This window comes from Mesoplodon mirus, assembly GCF_964341445.2.
Source record: "Mesoplodon mirus genome assembly, chromosome: X".
NCBI lineage: Eukaryota > Metazoa > Chordata > Mammalia > Artiodactyla > Ziphiidae > Mesoplodon > Mesoplodon mirus.
The window spans coordinates 7,718,180-7,734,760 of record NC_138981.1 but is presented as its reverse complement, the minus strand read 5'-3'; the positions used below and the strand labels follow the sequence as shown (position 1 = coordinate 7,734,760).

The 16,581-nt window shown below is 41.6% G+C and overlaps 1 long non-coding RNA gene across 3 annotated transcripts in view; it reads right to left on the bottom strand.

Moving 5' to 3' along the window:
* Nucleotides 1-16,581, bottom strand: part of LOC309796381 — a 173,070-nt gene that overhangs the window by 124,365 nt on the left and 32,124 nt on the right. The window contains exon 1 of one of the 3 annotated variants that reach the window (XR_014292438.1): nucleotides 1,994-2,069. The exons of the other annotated variants lie outside the window; for them this stretch is intronic. This is a non-coding gene — a long non-coding RNA (uncharacterized lncRNA). Of the gene's footprint in view, nucleotides 1-1,993; nucleotides 2,070-16,581 lie in introns of those variants that run through there. 3 annotated transcript variants of the gene reach the window in all.

The following is a 16,581-nucleotide window of genomic DNA, read 5'->3' as shown; positions in this document are numbered from 1 at the left end:
GAAGTGCCAGGTCTGAATTGTCTGAATTGTCAAAATGTCAGATCTGATTGTTTTGGAGAGTTTTCAAGACTAACCTGATGAGGCTTTGAAGTTAATATGAGCAAGATGCATCAGGCAAGAAATGAGATGGTGATTCCTCAGTGCTATAGCACCATGCCACTTACAGGAGGAGAACAAACATTGTGTTCCATCCACCAGAGGGAAAACTATAGATAGCTAGGGTGGACAACGTGCTGTATCTTATTCCTGGGCATATAGGAAGATGACATTTCCCATCTTCCCTTCCAGTTAAATCAGGCCACGTGACTAAGCTCCAGCCAACAGAATGTGATAGGAAGTGACGTAAGCCATTTTCTTCCCTAGTCCTTGAAAACATCTCACAAAACACTTTAGCCTTCAGACGAGGATCAGATGTTCTTTAGAGACAAAAAAAAAAAAAGTTCAGGCTCAGGGGTAAATGATGCACACAAAGACCACAAAGGTAGGATTAGCAGGGCTGATACTGAAGTCTGGATCTTCTACCCTTTATTTCAGCAGACTCATTACCCTTGCATAGGAAAACCTTGGGTCATTCGCTGTGCTTGACGTAGGTCAGGCATCAACAGAGAAAGATATTACCCTAGGAACTAACATTCCTTGGAGAAGAAACAGTAGCTTAACTAGGGCTCCGCTGGGAAAACACAAATAAGAAGTCTGGTTGTGACAGCACTGACCCCAAGGGAAATGGGATATATTGAGTGTCTGTCTGTCTGTCTGCCCTCAAGGCTGATAGATTCAAAACCTAAAAGCTGGCTGGGGTGTCACCAAAGAGAAAGGCCAAGTCTAACACTAGCTAGGGAAGGTGCTTCAGGCATGAAGAGCCCGTGAAGAGAAAGGAAGCTTCTGCAAGGTCAGTTCCAGAGCCTACAAAGCACAACGGAAGACATCTTAGAACAGATGTGGTTCCTCCTTCCAAGCTTGGAGAGCCAGAACCAGGCCAGGACCCAAGACAGTACATGGAGCTGTAAAGGTGAAATGAGAGGGACTGTCCAGAGTTGGACAACGTAGCTACGATGTCTGCTCACAGAGAAGACCTGGAAACAGTTTCCAGGCAGAGTTAGAGTCTATCATCTATCAAAGTGGGGTCTAAATTGGATAGAGCAGGTCCTAGCAAAATATGACCCTGGGGCCAAATCCAGCAGCTGCCTGCTTTGGGGGGGGGGCTTGTTTTTAACTTTGTTTATTGAGTTATAATTCCAAATCCACATAACATAAAACGAACCATTTTAAAGCGAAGAATTCCATGGCATTTAGCATATTCACACTGTTGTACAGATACCACCTCTACTGCGTTCCAAAACATTTTTATCACTTCAAAATAAAATCCTGTCCACATGAAGCTGTTACACCCCATTCCCCCTTCCCCCAGCCCCTGGCAACCATCTATCTGCTTCCTGTTTCTATAGATTGACCTATTCTGGATATTTCATATGAATGGGATCATACAGAACATGACCTTTTGTGTCTGTTCCTTTCACTTAAGCATGACGATTTTGAGGTTCATTCACACTGAAGCATGGATCAGTAATTCATTCCTTTTTATGGCTAAATACTATTTCATTGTATGGATAGACCACAGTTTGTTTATGCGTTCATTCACTGATAAGCCTTTAGGTTGCTTCCACTTTTTGGTTATTGTGAATTGTGCTGCCATGAGCATTCGCATGCAAGGATTTGAGTACCTGTTTCCAATTCTTTTTGGTATATACCCCCAAGTGGAAGAGCTGCCTGTTTTTGAAAATAAATTCTATTGGAGCATAGCCACGCCCATTCATTTATACATTGTCTATGGCTTCTTTCACGCTACAATGGCAGAGTTGAATAGTTACAACAGAGAAAATATGGCCGCAAAGCCACAAATATTTACTATCTAGCCCCTGATAGAACAAGTGTGCCGACCCCTGGGATAGAGGAAGCGTCACCCCCATCCTTTAGACCTTGATATGGCGCATACCTTAAGCTGCTTTTCTCCTGGTCGTCGGTGAAAGGAACTGGAGATTTCCTTGAATTTGTGACAGCCAAGGCTCGATGGGCCAGTTCTGAGGTGAAATAAGAAATATGTGTCGGTGACCGTTCCTCTCATTCTCTCTGCCTCTCCCTGTTCCCTCTTCCCCTCCCTTTGAGAAATGCCAATATTTGCTCAGTAAACAGAGAGAGAAGAGACGTTCTGCACCTGTCAGGACAGGTGAGGGAATCGGTGGTCTGCTCATTGCCAAGTGCAGCGGGGGCAGCAAGATCCACTTTGCCTGGAAGTCAGGAAATGGTCCGCACAGCTGGGGCTGACGTAAGATGGAAACCTGGTGTTGTCCCGTGTGACTTTTATCCACACTTTAATGGGCAAGCAAATCACCTGGGACCTTGTTAAAAAGTAGATTCTGATTCAGCAGGTCCGGGGCTGCGCTTGAGACTCTGCATTTCTAGAGAACTCCCAGGAAATGGCAATACTGAAGAGCAAGGTGAGCACTGGTTCCCACACAAAGCTGCGCTTTGCAATCCCCTGGGGGAATTGTCCCCCCAAAATCCTAATGCCTGACTGAGTCTTGCTCCCAGAGACTGTGATGAACTTGGTCTGGTGTGTGGCCTGGGCATCTGGGTATACAAAGTTCCCCAGTAGCTTCTAATACGTGGTGAAATTTGAGAGACAGTGTTCTTGAGTTCAGGAGGTGAGGACTGGGGTTGGATCAGCAAGAACTGTTTTCAAAAGAGATTATGGGTAAATATGAATAAGGATAAATTAATGCAAAAATCAAATTGACCATCTACCCATCACTGATCAAGTGATTCCTATAAACTCTCTTCCATTATATAACTAATTTGGCCTATCAGGGGAATCCATGTAATTCAAAGCTGGATACGTTTTACAAATAAGTGATCTGATTTCATTACTCTTGTTCCTGGGAATTGTGCCTGGCCAAGCTGGGATCAGCTTCCTGCCTCTCATTGTATCAGTAAATACGTCAGCATCAGGCCACTGGGACCTCATCTACACCGAGAGCAGAATGTGCAAGACGATCTAACAGTTAATGTTTTAGACTTGTCTCTTCCCATTTCCAAATTACACACTTATTGTATTCAGGCAAAATCTACATGGGGCCTGCAGATGTTTGAAAACTTCCAGATGATTCCTAAAGTTGTTCGTTTTTCATCCTGATGGAAAGATGCCTACATTCATGGTCTTTATTTGATATTTTTTAAAAGTGTTTCAAGAAACCCAAGTGTTCTAGTCTTATCTTCCATGTCTCCAGACTGGGAGCAAAAACACACAAATGTTTATTAACAAGATGAAAATGCAAGTAGCTGTATCACCACCCCCAGTCTGGCCTCTTAATGCCTAGGTCTACCTGGGCTACTCCCCAGAGATTATTGTCTTCAGCACCTTGTATGCCAGTCCTTCGCGGATCAAAATCCATTTTTTTTTTTTTCTTTTTGCAGTATGCGGGCCTCTCACTGTTGTGGCCTCTCCCGTTGCGGAGCACAGGCTCCGGACGCGCAGGCCCAGCGGCCATGGCTCACGGGCCCAGCCGCTCCGCGGCATATGGGATCCTCCCAGACCGGGGCACGAACCCGTATCCCCTGCATCGGCAGGCGGACTCTCAACCACTGCGCCACCAGGGAGGCCCTCAAAATCCATTTTTAAGATCAGTCCCCCTGGCAACACCAATACTACTCGTATTCTCTTCCTTGCGGTCTATTTTCTCTGGGTCATGATCCTGTTCCCAGCTTCTATCACATCCCCCCAAAATGGCTACATCTGAAGAACTGAACCATTTCTATCTGTGCAGCACAATCTGCCAAATACGGTCAATCCAGTTCACATTCACGGCTTTACATCAGTGGTTCTCAAAGTGGGTCCTGGACCAGGAGCAGCAGCACCAAGAAGCTTGATACAAATGCAAATCCTTGGGCCCCAACCCAGACCAAGTGCCTCAGGCTCTCTGGGGGTGGCCCTAGTAATCTGTGTTTCTCAAGCCCTCCACATGACTCTGGTGTGAGCTCGAGTCTGAGATGTGCCGAAGTAGAGGAACTGCAGTTATGCTGTAGCTTTTGTGCTCTATCACCAGGTGTGTTAGATTAGCTATGAAATACAACCCCACCAAATCTCCAGGGCACCCGACTCCAATCAGTTCTTTCTCCCTCGTCGCTTGCCCCCTGCTCCTGCAGGCTGGCTGTGGAGCTCCGCTTCAGAGGGCAGGCTGGGTGCAGATGTGCTCCATGCATCTTGTTCTGGGGCTCTGGTGGAGGGGTGGCCACTACTTGGGCATCTAGTTCTCCTGGCAGAAGTCAGAAACTCCCAGAGAGTCGATCTTCTTAAGGCCTCGTCTCAGAACTGAGATATCACCTCTCCTGCCCTCGTTTCATGGACCCAATCTGGTCACATAGCACAGCTCAGTGGGGGAGAGAAATATACACCCATGCAGGTGATCGCGTGGCTAGGTGAGCCAAGTGAATATTTGCTGAACAAAAATCTAATAGACCGCACCGGGACAATGGGTAAATAAACCCATTGGTAGACCTTGCCAGCTATCAAACGCCATTAAATTTTATGAGGTTAACAATGGTAATCCAGTGAGAACAACGGATATGTCAAGAGAGTGGCAGTCAGCCTATAGACAGTTTTTTGTCATTCTTTCATGTTCATGTGATAAACCCTGGACAAAGAATTTCCATCCAGATTTCCTTTCTGGTTCTACTTCTAAAGAACCATTGCAGGATGAACTTACAAAAAAAAAAAAAAATCAAGGGAAATACCTGCTGCAGCATTTCCCCCCGTGGTTATTTCCACTTTGAAAAGCTGACGGAATATTTCTACTGTGTTTTTTTAAAAGAAAACTCTCTTAAATTCCCATCATTGACTCTACCACATTTAGCTGGCAGGAGCCAAAAAGGAAAATATCTTCCCTGAAGATACAGCGAAGTCTGCCCCAACTAGCAGAATTAATCATGTGCCAGACGTGCAATCATTACAGGACTGTTGGCAACACCATTGTACCCTGGGAAGATAAGAAGGCAACTTAAAAGTCCCTTGATGACCAGACTGAGAGAGCCTTCATTTCCTGAGTTCAGTCACTGGGACATTGGGCTCAATAAATATTTGTTGAAGTGAAAAACATGGATTCTGCTCAAGATGCCAAGTAACTGGCGATGTCCTGCTGAAAGGGGAGCAAGGGACTTCCCTGGTGGTCCAGTGGGTAAGACTCCGTGCTCCCAATGCAGGGGGCCCGGGTTCCATCCCTGGTCAGGCAACTAGACCTCATATGCATGCCACAACTAAGATCCCGCATGCCGTGACTAAGACCCAGTGCAGCCAAATAAATAAATAAATATTAAAAATAATAATAACAAAGTAAAATAAATAAATAAATAAAAACAAAGGGGAGCAAAAAGAAGCCAGTTCCAGAAAGATTACTGTCTACCCAGCGGCCATGAGCCAGACACTCAAAGGTGAATGCGTCACCATGTAATGGGCATGTAGAAGGGAGCAGGGGGACTCCATCCTAGGGGACAGTGCAGGTTCCCAAACATATTTGTGTGTGTGTGTGTGTGTGTGTGTGTGTGTGTGTGGATTAGGGTTAGTTGAAGAATTTCTAACAGGGTGAGAGATTTTAACACCTATAGAGGGAACTCCCAGGGCAGGCTGCATGTGTGATCCTGATTTATCTGGAGAAGAGCTCTGGGAAGGGCAGATATTAAAAAAAAAACAAAGAAAGAAAAAAACAGCTCTAAAAAAAAATAAAATAAGACTTTTGGGGAAAAGTGGGACATTGTGTTCAAATTCCTGGTCTTCGGTTGCAACCCTGGCCCTGTTTCTTACACTGTTAGACACTAGGCAAGTTATGTAAACCTTTTCAGCCTCGGTTTCCTCATCTGTAGAATCATGATAATATGCCTGGGTGGCTCTGTAGCTCAGTTGCATTTGAATGTGAAGTGGTCCACTGATATGTAGAACATTCTTACCAGGAATAATACTGACACTGGGGAGAATTGGGTGATGGACCCTTTTCCCTCAGAGGGACTGGCTGGAATAGACATTGTGGTCTATGCAAATGGCACCCCTAGGGTTGTACAGTGCACAACCCCTACAACTGTATGCTGAGCTGCCTCTCTTCCCAGACCTTGGCCGTGGTGGCATTTGAAGGCCACAATGATGAGATTTTCAAAGATGGTACAAATATACCAAGACTCACCCCCATACTCTCTGAGTGAGTTCTTGATTGAGGTCAGTAGAAAAGGTGTCGTGTGTCACCTTTAATAATAATAATTTTCAAAAATTCTTCAGACACTAATAGAATGATTCCCCTAATCACTGAGTTGATGAAAGCTGTGGAGTTGGCATCTTTCTTGTGACTTTGAAGTTTTCTTATAATTTTATAGATATTGTCATTTTCCAGGGTTTTATTTGGGGGGCAGCATGGAAAATATCTTCCCTTTAACTCCCTTGGTGTTTGCCTCCAGCATACTTCTCACAGAGGGGAGCAAAAGGGGGCCCATTCCAGAAGGATCACTGTCCCTCAGTTCATTCCACACCTGCTATGAGACAGGCACTCAATGGTAAATGAGGTACCGTGTGGAATGAAGCAGAAGTACTCAAACAAAAACAGTACTTCAGTGACCCAGATTTTGCCCCATTTCTCACTATTTGTGGTAGACACACCCTAAGGTGACCCCAAAGGAGTCATTCTGTTGTATTATTCCCTCCTTTTGCATGTGAGTGGAAGCTGTGATTTGTTTCTAACCAATAGAATATGGCAAAGGTGACAGGATGTCACTCTCATGGTTGCATTATAGAAGACTCCATCTTAGCAGACTAGAGAGAGAGACACTTTCCCACTGGCCTTGCAGAAACACACACTCATGTTGTGATCTACCTGTGAAAAGAGTCACACGGCAGAACACTGCTGGCAGCCTCTAGGACCTTACAGGAGCCTCCAGCCAACAGCCAGGAAGATGCAGGCACCTCAGTCCTACAACTACAAGGAAGCAAAGTCTACCAATGGCCTGAGACAGCATGGAAGCAGAACCTTCCCCAGTCAAGCCTCTGATGAGAAGGCAACCTGGTTGGCACCTTGACTGCAGCTTTGTGAAGCCTCTAAATTTGTGGTAAGTTGTTACACAGCAATAGGAAACTAATACATAGAATACTACATACATAAAATATTACATTGGATTCTATTATTACTATAATTAATCATCAGTTTAATTTTCTCTCATAGATCAGAATCTGGGGTATGCCCTATTCAGAGAGAGAAACCCACTGTGGGCTTTTAACATTGAGTGGAAAAGAGAAACTGGACTTTTCCACCTTACAGCTCTTTTCCTATAAATAACATGTACATTGCTCAGAGGTCACCTCAGCAGAGTGGGAAATCCAAGAAGCCCACTGATTTTCTGGATTACATAAATCCACACAGCCTCCTTTATGATGATGCAATTTAATTATTATTGCACTAAAGTTACCCTCAAGCACACATTCACCTCTCAACGCTCATGGCATTCAAGGAGTTTATACTTAGAAAATACTCTCCTTTTCCCAGGTAAGAGAGAGACTCTAAAGGTATGAATTTTAAAGAACTGTAGCCTTCAGCATGTTTGGTGGCATTTGACTTGTTTTTCAACATAGATTCCAGCTTCCTTGGTTTGGTTTTTAATAGCTTACTGAAAATAGAAATGTTGCATATGGTTTTATAAATTGGTCCTTTAGAATAAATTGCACATAGGCACAAAAGATTTATAGTAGCTCTGATATAAAATGATTCTTTTATTCCTAAACTCAAATCACATTTTTATATCATGGGTAGCAACTTCTATTGTAAATCTCATGCGCTGATCTTAGTCAAACTTTTAACCTGGCCTGGAAATTCTAAAACGGTAGTAAGATCAATTCTTTTGACCACATTGAGAACTGATCTGATCTATAAATATCTTCAAATACCCTGTTCTCCCTCTCTGCTCTACTATCACAGGGTCATGGACTCCTTAAATAAATGGCTGCTGAGTATTATCAAACTACAAGGAAGTCTTCTATGAAATGTCAAGCTGGGTCCTAATACAAAACCATTCTTTCTATTCCATGTTTTATCCTTAACGTGGTGTGTGAATATGGAGGATATTTTCAACTCTGACGTTCAACAAACCCATAAAAGTTTCCAGCATCTCCCAAGTCCCACGGTAAACTCTCCATCAATTCTAGTTTTCTTCCTCTCCAGGATCTTAAAGTCTGAACTTAACACATTATTGACTGGGGGATTTTTGCAGAAACTAACGCCTGTGGCCGTAATATGTCTCCAGTCAAAAATGTGTTAAATGGTCATAATTGGTCGTCTAAATCTACTGTGTTTTTCTGTAATATTTAACTGTTTTCAGAGACTGTCCATATATGAAGAAAAATATACAAGCCTGTGATACAAATCCACATTACAAGAAAGACGGGGACACTGATTTCCACTTGATTCTGGCCTTGGGTTTACCACCAACCGTGGCGTGACCAATGAAACACAGTCTCCACGGCCATGCTGGGGACCCGTGGACCAGCAGCGTGAGCGTCACTGGGAGCCTGATAGAAATGCAGAACCTCAGTCCCCAACCAAGACCTGCTGCATCCGAATCTACATCTGAACAAGAGCCTCTTGTGTGTGATAACGCTGGAGAAGCTCCATTTCGTGGCGGACTGTGACTCCAGGTGGATTGGACATCTAGCCTTTACTGCCAGCTCTCCTCATTTCCCCAGTATCTGTACACTAGATGCTAAAATGCTGAGCTTACATTGGTAATGGGCCTACCTCCAACAAACTGTATCCTTGGGTGGCTCCTCGGGTTGTAGCTACGATCTTCACATACCACCCAAGGACACTGGTTTAATGAGAAACAGCAAGGCCAGAATGAGGTCTACATGGAGCAAAGTCCACTGGCAGCAGAGGCTTCCACATCAAAATAAATACCAAGGGGCTTCCCTGGTGGCGCAGTGGTTGAGAATCTGCCTGCTAATGCAGGGGACATGGGTTCGAGCCCTAGTCTGGGAAGATCCCACATGCCGCGGAGCAACTAGGCCCGTGAGCCACAACTACTGAGCCTGCGCGTCTGGAGCCTGTGCTCCGCAACAAGAGAGGCCACGACAGTGAGAGGCCCACACACCGCGATGAAGAGTGGCCCCCGCTCGCCACAACTAGAGAAAGCCCTGGCACAGAAACGAAGACCCAACACAGCCAAAAATAAAAATAAATTAAAAGAAGCCTCAACATTAAAAACAAAAAAACCAAATGTCCTCTGTTTATTTATGAGAAGCTGCTCTCAGGGTACTGATAGTATGTGATATTTCAAGGTCCAACATTTCTTTATAATTTAGGTGTCACGGAAAATAAACAGCAATGCCGTGATTATGTAAGATATTAACATTAGGGGCAGCTGGGTGAAGGGTATGAGGGAACTCTCTGTACTATCTTTGCAACTTTTCTATAAATAGGAAATTATTCCAAAATTAAAAGCTTATTTTTAAAAGTACAAAATTTGGCTTGCAATTTAGGAAAATGAGTATCCCCCCAGAAACTTTTCAAATGACATTATTTAAAGAGCTAAATACATTAGAAGTGGGGAAAAAATAGAGCAATGGGGATAAACAAACACCCTTCTTGCGTATTCACCATATTTTTTCACCCTATATTATAATAGCATATACCTATTGCTTAGCAAACCCAATGGGGCACAAGGGTATGAAAAAGCCAAAAAAAGGAACAAAAGAAAATGAGTGATTATAACTATAGTGCCAGAGATTTGACAAATATACGTTAAGAATATGAAATTATGGCAGAATCCCCCTTAAGCAATTTGTTTCACCTCTCCCTTCAAATATCTACCAAAAACAATTTTTAGTGGAAAAAAGTGAAAAAATATATACTTAAAAAAGAGCTATATCCATCATCACATATATGAAGTACTCAAATTTTATTTTATTGGTCAGGATTCTGACTAGTAAACAATGGAATCTATTCTCTGGTGAGTTTAAGCAGGAAAAGGGCTTATTGAAAGATATTCAGTAGCTCCGGAATCATTGGGAGGGCTGAAGAAACAAATCCAAGGCGTAGCTTCCAGGAAAAATGCCAAAACCATGCTGCAAATTAGCCTGATTTGGGGGGAGACGCCACTGCCGCTTTACTGTTGCCACCACCAAGCGCCTAGTGCCAGGACTTCAGCTTGATTGCAAATGATAGAGCTTCAAGCCTCTGGCCCCTGCGCATCAGGACCTCAATCTTGCAGCCACTGCCCCCGCCCCTGAAAGTCAGCCAGCGGGGAGCATCATCCCTGCCAGCAAGACGGAAGCTCGCTGCAAGTTCGTTTCCTTCCTAGCTCAGGTCTGAATCCAGGTCTTTGGTGTTTTTCAGTTCTAAATGGCACAGCCTTGGTTATATGCCACATCCTAGCCCCAAGAGAGCCTGGGAATTTGAGCTCTGATTCTACATCTGGGAGATAAGACCCAGGGTGACCAATTAATCCCAACTTGGGCAGGAATCTTCTGGTTTTGCAGTTAAAGGAACTGCATCCCAGGAAACCCCTCAGTCTCAGGCAAACCAGCACAAGTGGTTACTAGACTGAGAACCCATAACCTGTGCATTTCCCCGAGTATAGAAAGGCTTTGAAAAAGATGATGGGGAGCCACAACGATGATGCATATCCCCTACAATAATCAATACACATTGATTAAAATGTAAATTGTGGCAATTCATATGATCCAGCAATCCCACTCCTGGGTATATATCTGGACAAAACTATAATTCAAAAAGATACATGCACCCCTATGTTCATAGCAGCACTATTCACAATAGCCAAGACATGGAAACAACCTAAATGTCCATCGACAGATGAATGGATAAAGAAGATATGGTACATACATACAATGGAATATTACTCAGCCATAAAAAGAATGAAATAATGCCATTTGCCGCAATATGGATGGACCTAGAGATTATCATACTACTTACTAAGTGAAGTAAGAAAGACAAATACCATATGATATCACTTATATGTGGAATCTAAAAAATGATACAAATGAACTTATTTATAAAACAGAAACAGACTCACAGACATAGAAAACAAACTTATGGTTACCAAAGGGGAAAGGGGGGGAGGGGCGATAATTTAGGAGGTTGAAATTAACATGTACACACTACTATATATAAAATAGATAACCGACAAGGACCTACTGTATAGCACAGGAACTCTACTCAATACTTTGTAAAAACCAAATGAGAAAAGAATAGATATATGTATAACTAAATCACTTTGCTGTACACCTGAAACTAACACAGCATTGTAAATCAACTATACTCCAATATAAAATAAAAATTAAAAAACCAAATGTTTACAGCACCATTACTCATAATGGCCAAACAACAGGAAAAAACACAAACGTCCATCACTGGATGAAAGGATTAATGAAATGTGGTATACCTGTATAGTGGAATATTATCAGCCATAAAAAAAAGAATGAAGTACTAATATATTCTACAACATGGATGAACCTGGAGGATATTACACTAATTGAAAGAAGCCAGACACTAAAATCCAGATAGCAGATGATTACATATATATGAAATATGCAGAATAGGCAACTCCATAGAGACAGAAACTAGATTAGTGGTTCCCAGGGGATGAGGGAGAAGGGAACCAGGAGCAACTGCTAAGAGGTACAGATTTTGTTTTGGAATGATGGAAATGTTCTGGAATTATGTAATGGTGACAGTTGCCCAACATTACAAATATACTTTAAAAACCCACACACTTTAAAATTGTATACTTTAAAATACTGAATTTTATCTCAATACAAAAACATGTTTTGAAAAAGAAAGATGTGATATATGATGTATGTGTATACACACACACACACACACACACACACACACACAGAGTGGAATACTACTCAGCCATAAAAAGAATGAAATAATGCCATTTGCAGCAACGTGATGGGCCTAGAGATGATCATGCTAAGTGAAATAAGACAGAGAAAGACAAGTATCATATGGTAACACTTACATGTGGAATCTAAAATATGACACCAATGAACTAATCAAGAAACAGACTCACAGATATAGAGAACAGGCTTGTGGTTGCCAAGGGGGAGGGGGGGTTCAGGGAGGGACGGATTGGGAGTTTGGGGTTAGCAGATGAAAACTAGTATGTATAGAATGGAAAAACAACAAGGTCCTACTGCAGAGCACAGGGAACTATAGTCAACATCCTGTGATAAACCATAATGGAAAAGAATATAAAAAAGTATATATATGTATAACTGACTCACTTTGCTGTACAGCAGAAATAAACACAACATTGTAAATCAAGTATACTTCATTAATTAATTAATTAATTTGCAGCAATGGCACCTGTAGCCCAATTGGTCGCTAGGCCAACTGACCCATATTTGTGCTGAACTGACTCATCTCCCGTTCGCCTCACTCCTCCCCAGCTCACACATCATAGTTTGTTCCTGCTCACACATAGTTATCGGTATAAAGTGCCAATAGTTTTCCTGGTCACCGTTTGTACCTGACAATTACTAAATTGGATTTAAAGTAGCTTTTCCATTTTAAACAGAATAATAAAGGGGGACGAGCCCTATAACATATTAAAACACATTATAAGGACTTCCCTGGTGGCGCAGTGGTTGAGAATCTGCCTGCCAACGCAGGGGACACGGGTTCGAGCCCTGGTCTGGGAAGATCCCACATGCCACGGAGCAACTAAGCCCGTGTGCCACAACTACGGAGCCTGCACTTTAGAGCCCACGAGCCACAACTACTGAGCCCTCGTGCCACAACTACTGAAGCCCACGCGCCTAGAGCCCATGCTCTACAACAGAGAAGCCACCGCAATAAGAAGCCCGCGCACCACAACGAAGAGTAGCCCCCACTCTCTGCAGCTAGAGAAAGCCCCCGTGCAGCAACAAAGACCCAATGCAGCCAAAAATAAATCATAAAATAAAAAAAAATAAAACCCATTATAAAACCATTACACCTTAAATAGGGCTTAGCATGGAAATACAAAAAGATCATTGAGTCAGAATAGAAAGCCTAGAAATAGACCCAAATAATCCAAGAATTTCAGTATCTGTTAAAACTGACATCTCAAGTCAATGAAAAAAAGATAGATTCATCGATATATTGGGCATGGTATCAGATTAAAAACTGGGGGAAAAAATACAAAAAGTTCTATAATTCACCCATCATATAAGGATAAATATCAGATAAATAAATGAAATATATATACTTTTATGTTTATGTATATATAATATACAAACATATGTATACACATAAATACATAAATATATACATACACGTGTGCGTGTATATATATATATATATATATACACACACACTAGAAGAAAACACATGGCAATTGGTGATGTCTCAGAGTGTCAAAGACTTTTCAAAGCATCTATCGATATGATCATGTAATTGTTCTTCTTTAGCCTGTTGATGTGATGGATTACATTAGTTGATTTTCAAATGTTGAACCAGACTTGCATACCTGGGATAAATCCCACTTGGTTGTTGTGTGGTATATAATTCAATTTATATATTGTTGAATTAGATTTACTAATATTTTGTTAAGGATTTTTGCATCTATGTTCATGAGAGTACTGGTCTATAGTTTTCTTCTAATGTCTTTGTCTGGGTTTGGTGTTAGAGTAGCCTCATACGTTTGATTTTTGTAACATTTCCTTTTCTCTTCTACTAGCTTAGAAGTTAAAGCCTTGAAAATTTATCACCTACACTTAACACAGTATAAAACTGATCAATATTTTAACTCTTTTCCAACAAACTGAAAGACCTTAGAACACTTAACTATAATTCCTTCCCACCTGACCCACTACTTTTCTGAAGAATTTTAGATAACATTTTCATACTGTTATTTATAAAGATAACATTCATTTACATTTCCATATGCTTTTATAAATGTACATGATCACCATTTGTTTTGCATCTCAAATGTTTATTCTGAATTTATTTTCCTTCATCCTAAAATAAATCCCTTAGAAACTCCTATAATTTACCCTTGTTCCTGAAGTATAGTTTTGCTAAGAATACAATGCTTGGTTGAGGGCTATTTTCTGCCCACGTTTAAAAGATATTCCCCGGGGCCTCCCTGGTGGCGCAGTGGTTGAGAGTCCGCCTGCCGATGCAGGGGATACGGGTTCGTGCCCCGGTCTGGGAGGATCCCATATGCCGCGGAGCGGCTGGGCCCGTGAGCCATGGCCGCTGGGCCTGCGCGTCCGGAGCCTGTGCTCCGCAACGGGGGAGGCCACAACAGTGAGAGGCCCGCATACCGCAAAAAGAGGAAAAAAAAAAAAAAGATATTCCCCATTATTTGGCTCATCTCTTTGAAGATGAAAATGTTTTTTCTCCATGGCTGCAGTTTTATAACTACATGTTTAGGAGATTTCTTTTTATTTACCATTCTTGGTATACATGGTGTTTCTTCCATCTGTGAATTCATAATTTTCATCAGTTCTGGCAAATCTCAGTCATTATTTCTTTAAATATCTCCTCACCCTCACTGTAGCTGTTCTCTCTTTATGGAACTCCGATTAGATCTATATTAGCCCTTCTCTCTTCCATGTCTCTTCACTCTTGTATTTTCCAGTCCTTTATTACTCACTGCTTCATTCTGGGTAATTTCTTCAAATTTTTATTCAATTTCACTAAATCTTTCTTCATCTATGTCTAATCTGCTGTTTAAACATACATAGTTTAATCACTTTTATTGTGAAATACCACACATGTACAGAAAAGTGTGTGTCTTAGTCCATTTGGGTTGCTACAACAAAAATACCATAGACCAGGTGCCTCATACACAACAGAAAAGTATTTCTCACAGTTCTGGAAGCTGGGAAATCCAAGATCAAGGGGCTGGCAGATTAAGTGTCTGGTGAGAGCCCACTTCCTAGTTCACAGATGGCTGTTTTTTTTGCTGTGTCCTCACATGGCAGAAGGGGCGAGGGGGCTCTCTGGAGTCTTCTTTTTTTTTTTTATAAGGGCACTAATCCCATTCATGAGGGCTCTGCCCTCATGACCAAATCACCTCCCCAAAGGTCATACCCTTTAATACCTTCACATTGTGCATTAGATTTCAATATACGAATTTTGAGAGAACACTAATATTCAGTCTATAGCAGTGTGTAAAACACAAAATTCAGCAAATTATATAACCATAAGTCAAACATCTGTGTAACTCCCACCCAGGTCAAGAATTAAGGCATTGTGAGCACTCCAGAAATCTCCACATATGACTACTCAATCACACTGCTGCTCCTTCCGCACTACAGGATATACTTTCCTGCCATATCCTGCAAACTCTTCCCCACTTTTCTTTATAGTTTTACTACCTATGCAGGCACATAACCAGAGTTTCTAATTACAAGGATTTTTTTTTTCATTTCCAAAAGTTCAATTTGGCTCTTTTGAAAATCTGCCTGGATATTTGTCATTGTTTCCTGCTCCTTGCTCATTGTTATTCTGTCTGCAAACATTTCACAGACATATAGTCATTGCATAGTCTTTATCTGATAATCCTAATGTCTTAAGTCCTGATAGTCAACATCTTCTAGTTGTTTTTGCTGATTCACTTGTACTGGCTTGTTTCCTCATTTTTTTAGTAAGTTTTTTATGGTGAGCTCATATTTATTGTTGTTTCCTCTAGGAAAGATTTGTGTTGACTTCTGATGGACTCCAGGAGCTACCTATCTGGAACTACTTTAATGTATCCACATTCAGGACTAGTATAAATCTGAACATCAGAACATAAGTGATATCAGGTCTGTGGCTGCAGGTTAACAAAGGAAGACCTTGTTATAGCCATCATCATCATTATTCTTCTTAATATCTTCATGATGTTATTCTTCACCCAGAGCCCCCTCCCAGGGTTCTGGCTCAGTGCAGGAGTTTCAGGGCCAGCAGCCCCATTTTCCAGAAGCCCTAGATTAAGTACCCAATTTTCTCCCCCCATTCAACCCTGCCTGCCATAATAGTAGCATTTGTGCCCAGGGCAACTCTAAAATTTCTGTTTGCTTCCTGCCCACTTTCCTGGTCTGATCATGCTTGTTGTTTTTATTATTATTATCACCATTTTTCCTTTATAATTTTCCTTCCCTTTATTGGATACTCAGAAAAAAATATGTTGTTAATTTCTCCAGAATCTGGATGTGTTATATCATCAGAGCTTTGTAGAGCTTCTAGTACCCTAGAAAGCAAATTTCCCATGTTGAAAATAACTTTTCACAAGTGAAAAGGTAATAAAAGAGACGCAAATTAAATGTGCATTGAGATACCATTTCTCTTGTATTAATTCAGCAAATATAAGTTTAACAGACTGTTGGTGACAATTTGGGAAATGAGTATTCCTGTACATTGCTGATGCGAGTAGAAAACTGGTACCACTTTTAGGGAGAGCAATCTAGCCATTTCTATCATAATTACAAATACATATACCTTTTGACCCAGAAATTCTACTTTCAGGAATTTATTCTACACGTAATAGTGCATGTGAAGCTTATTCATT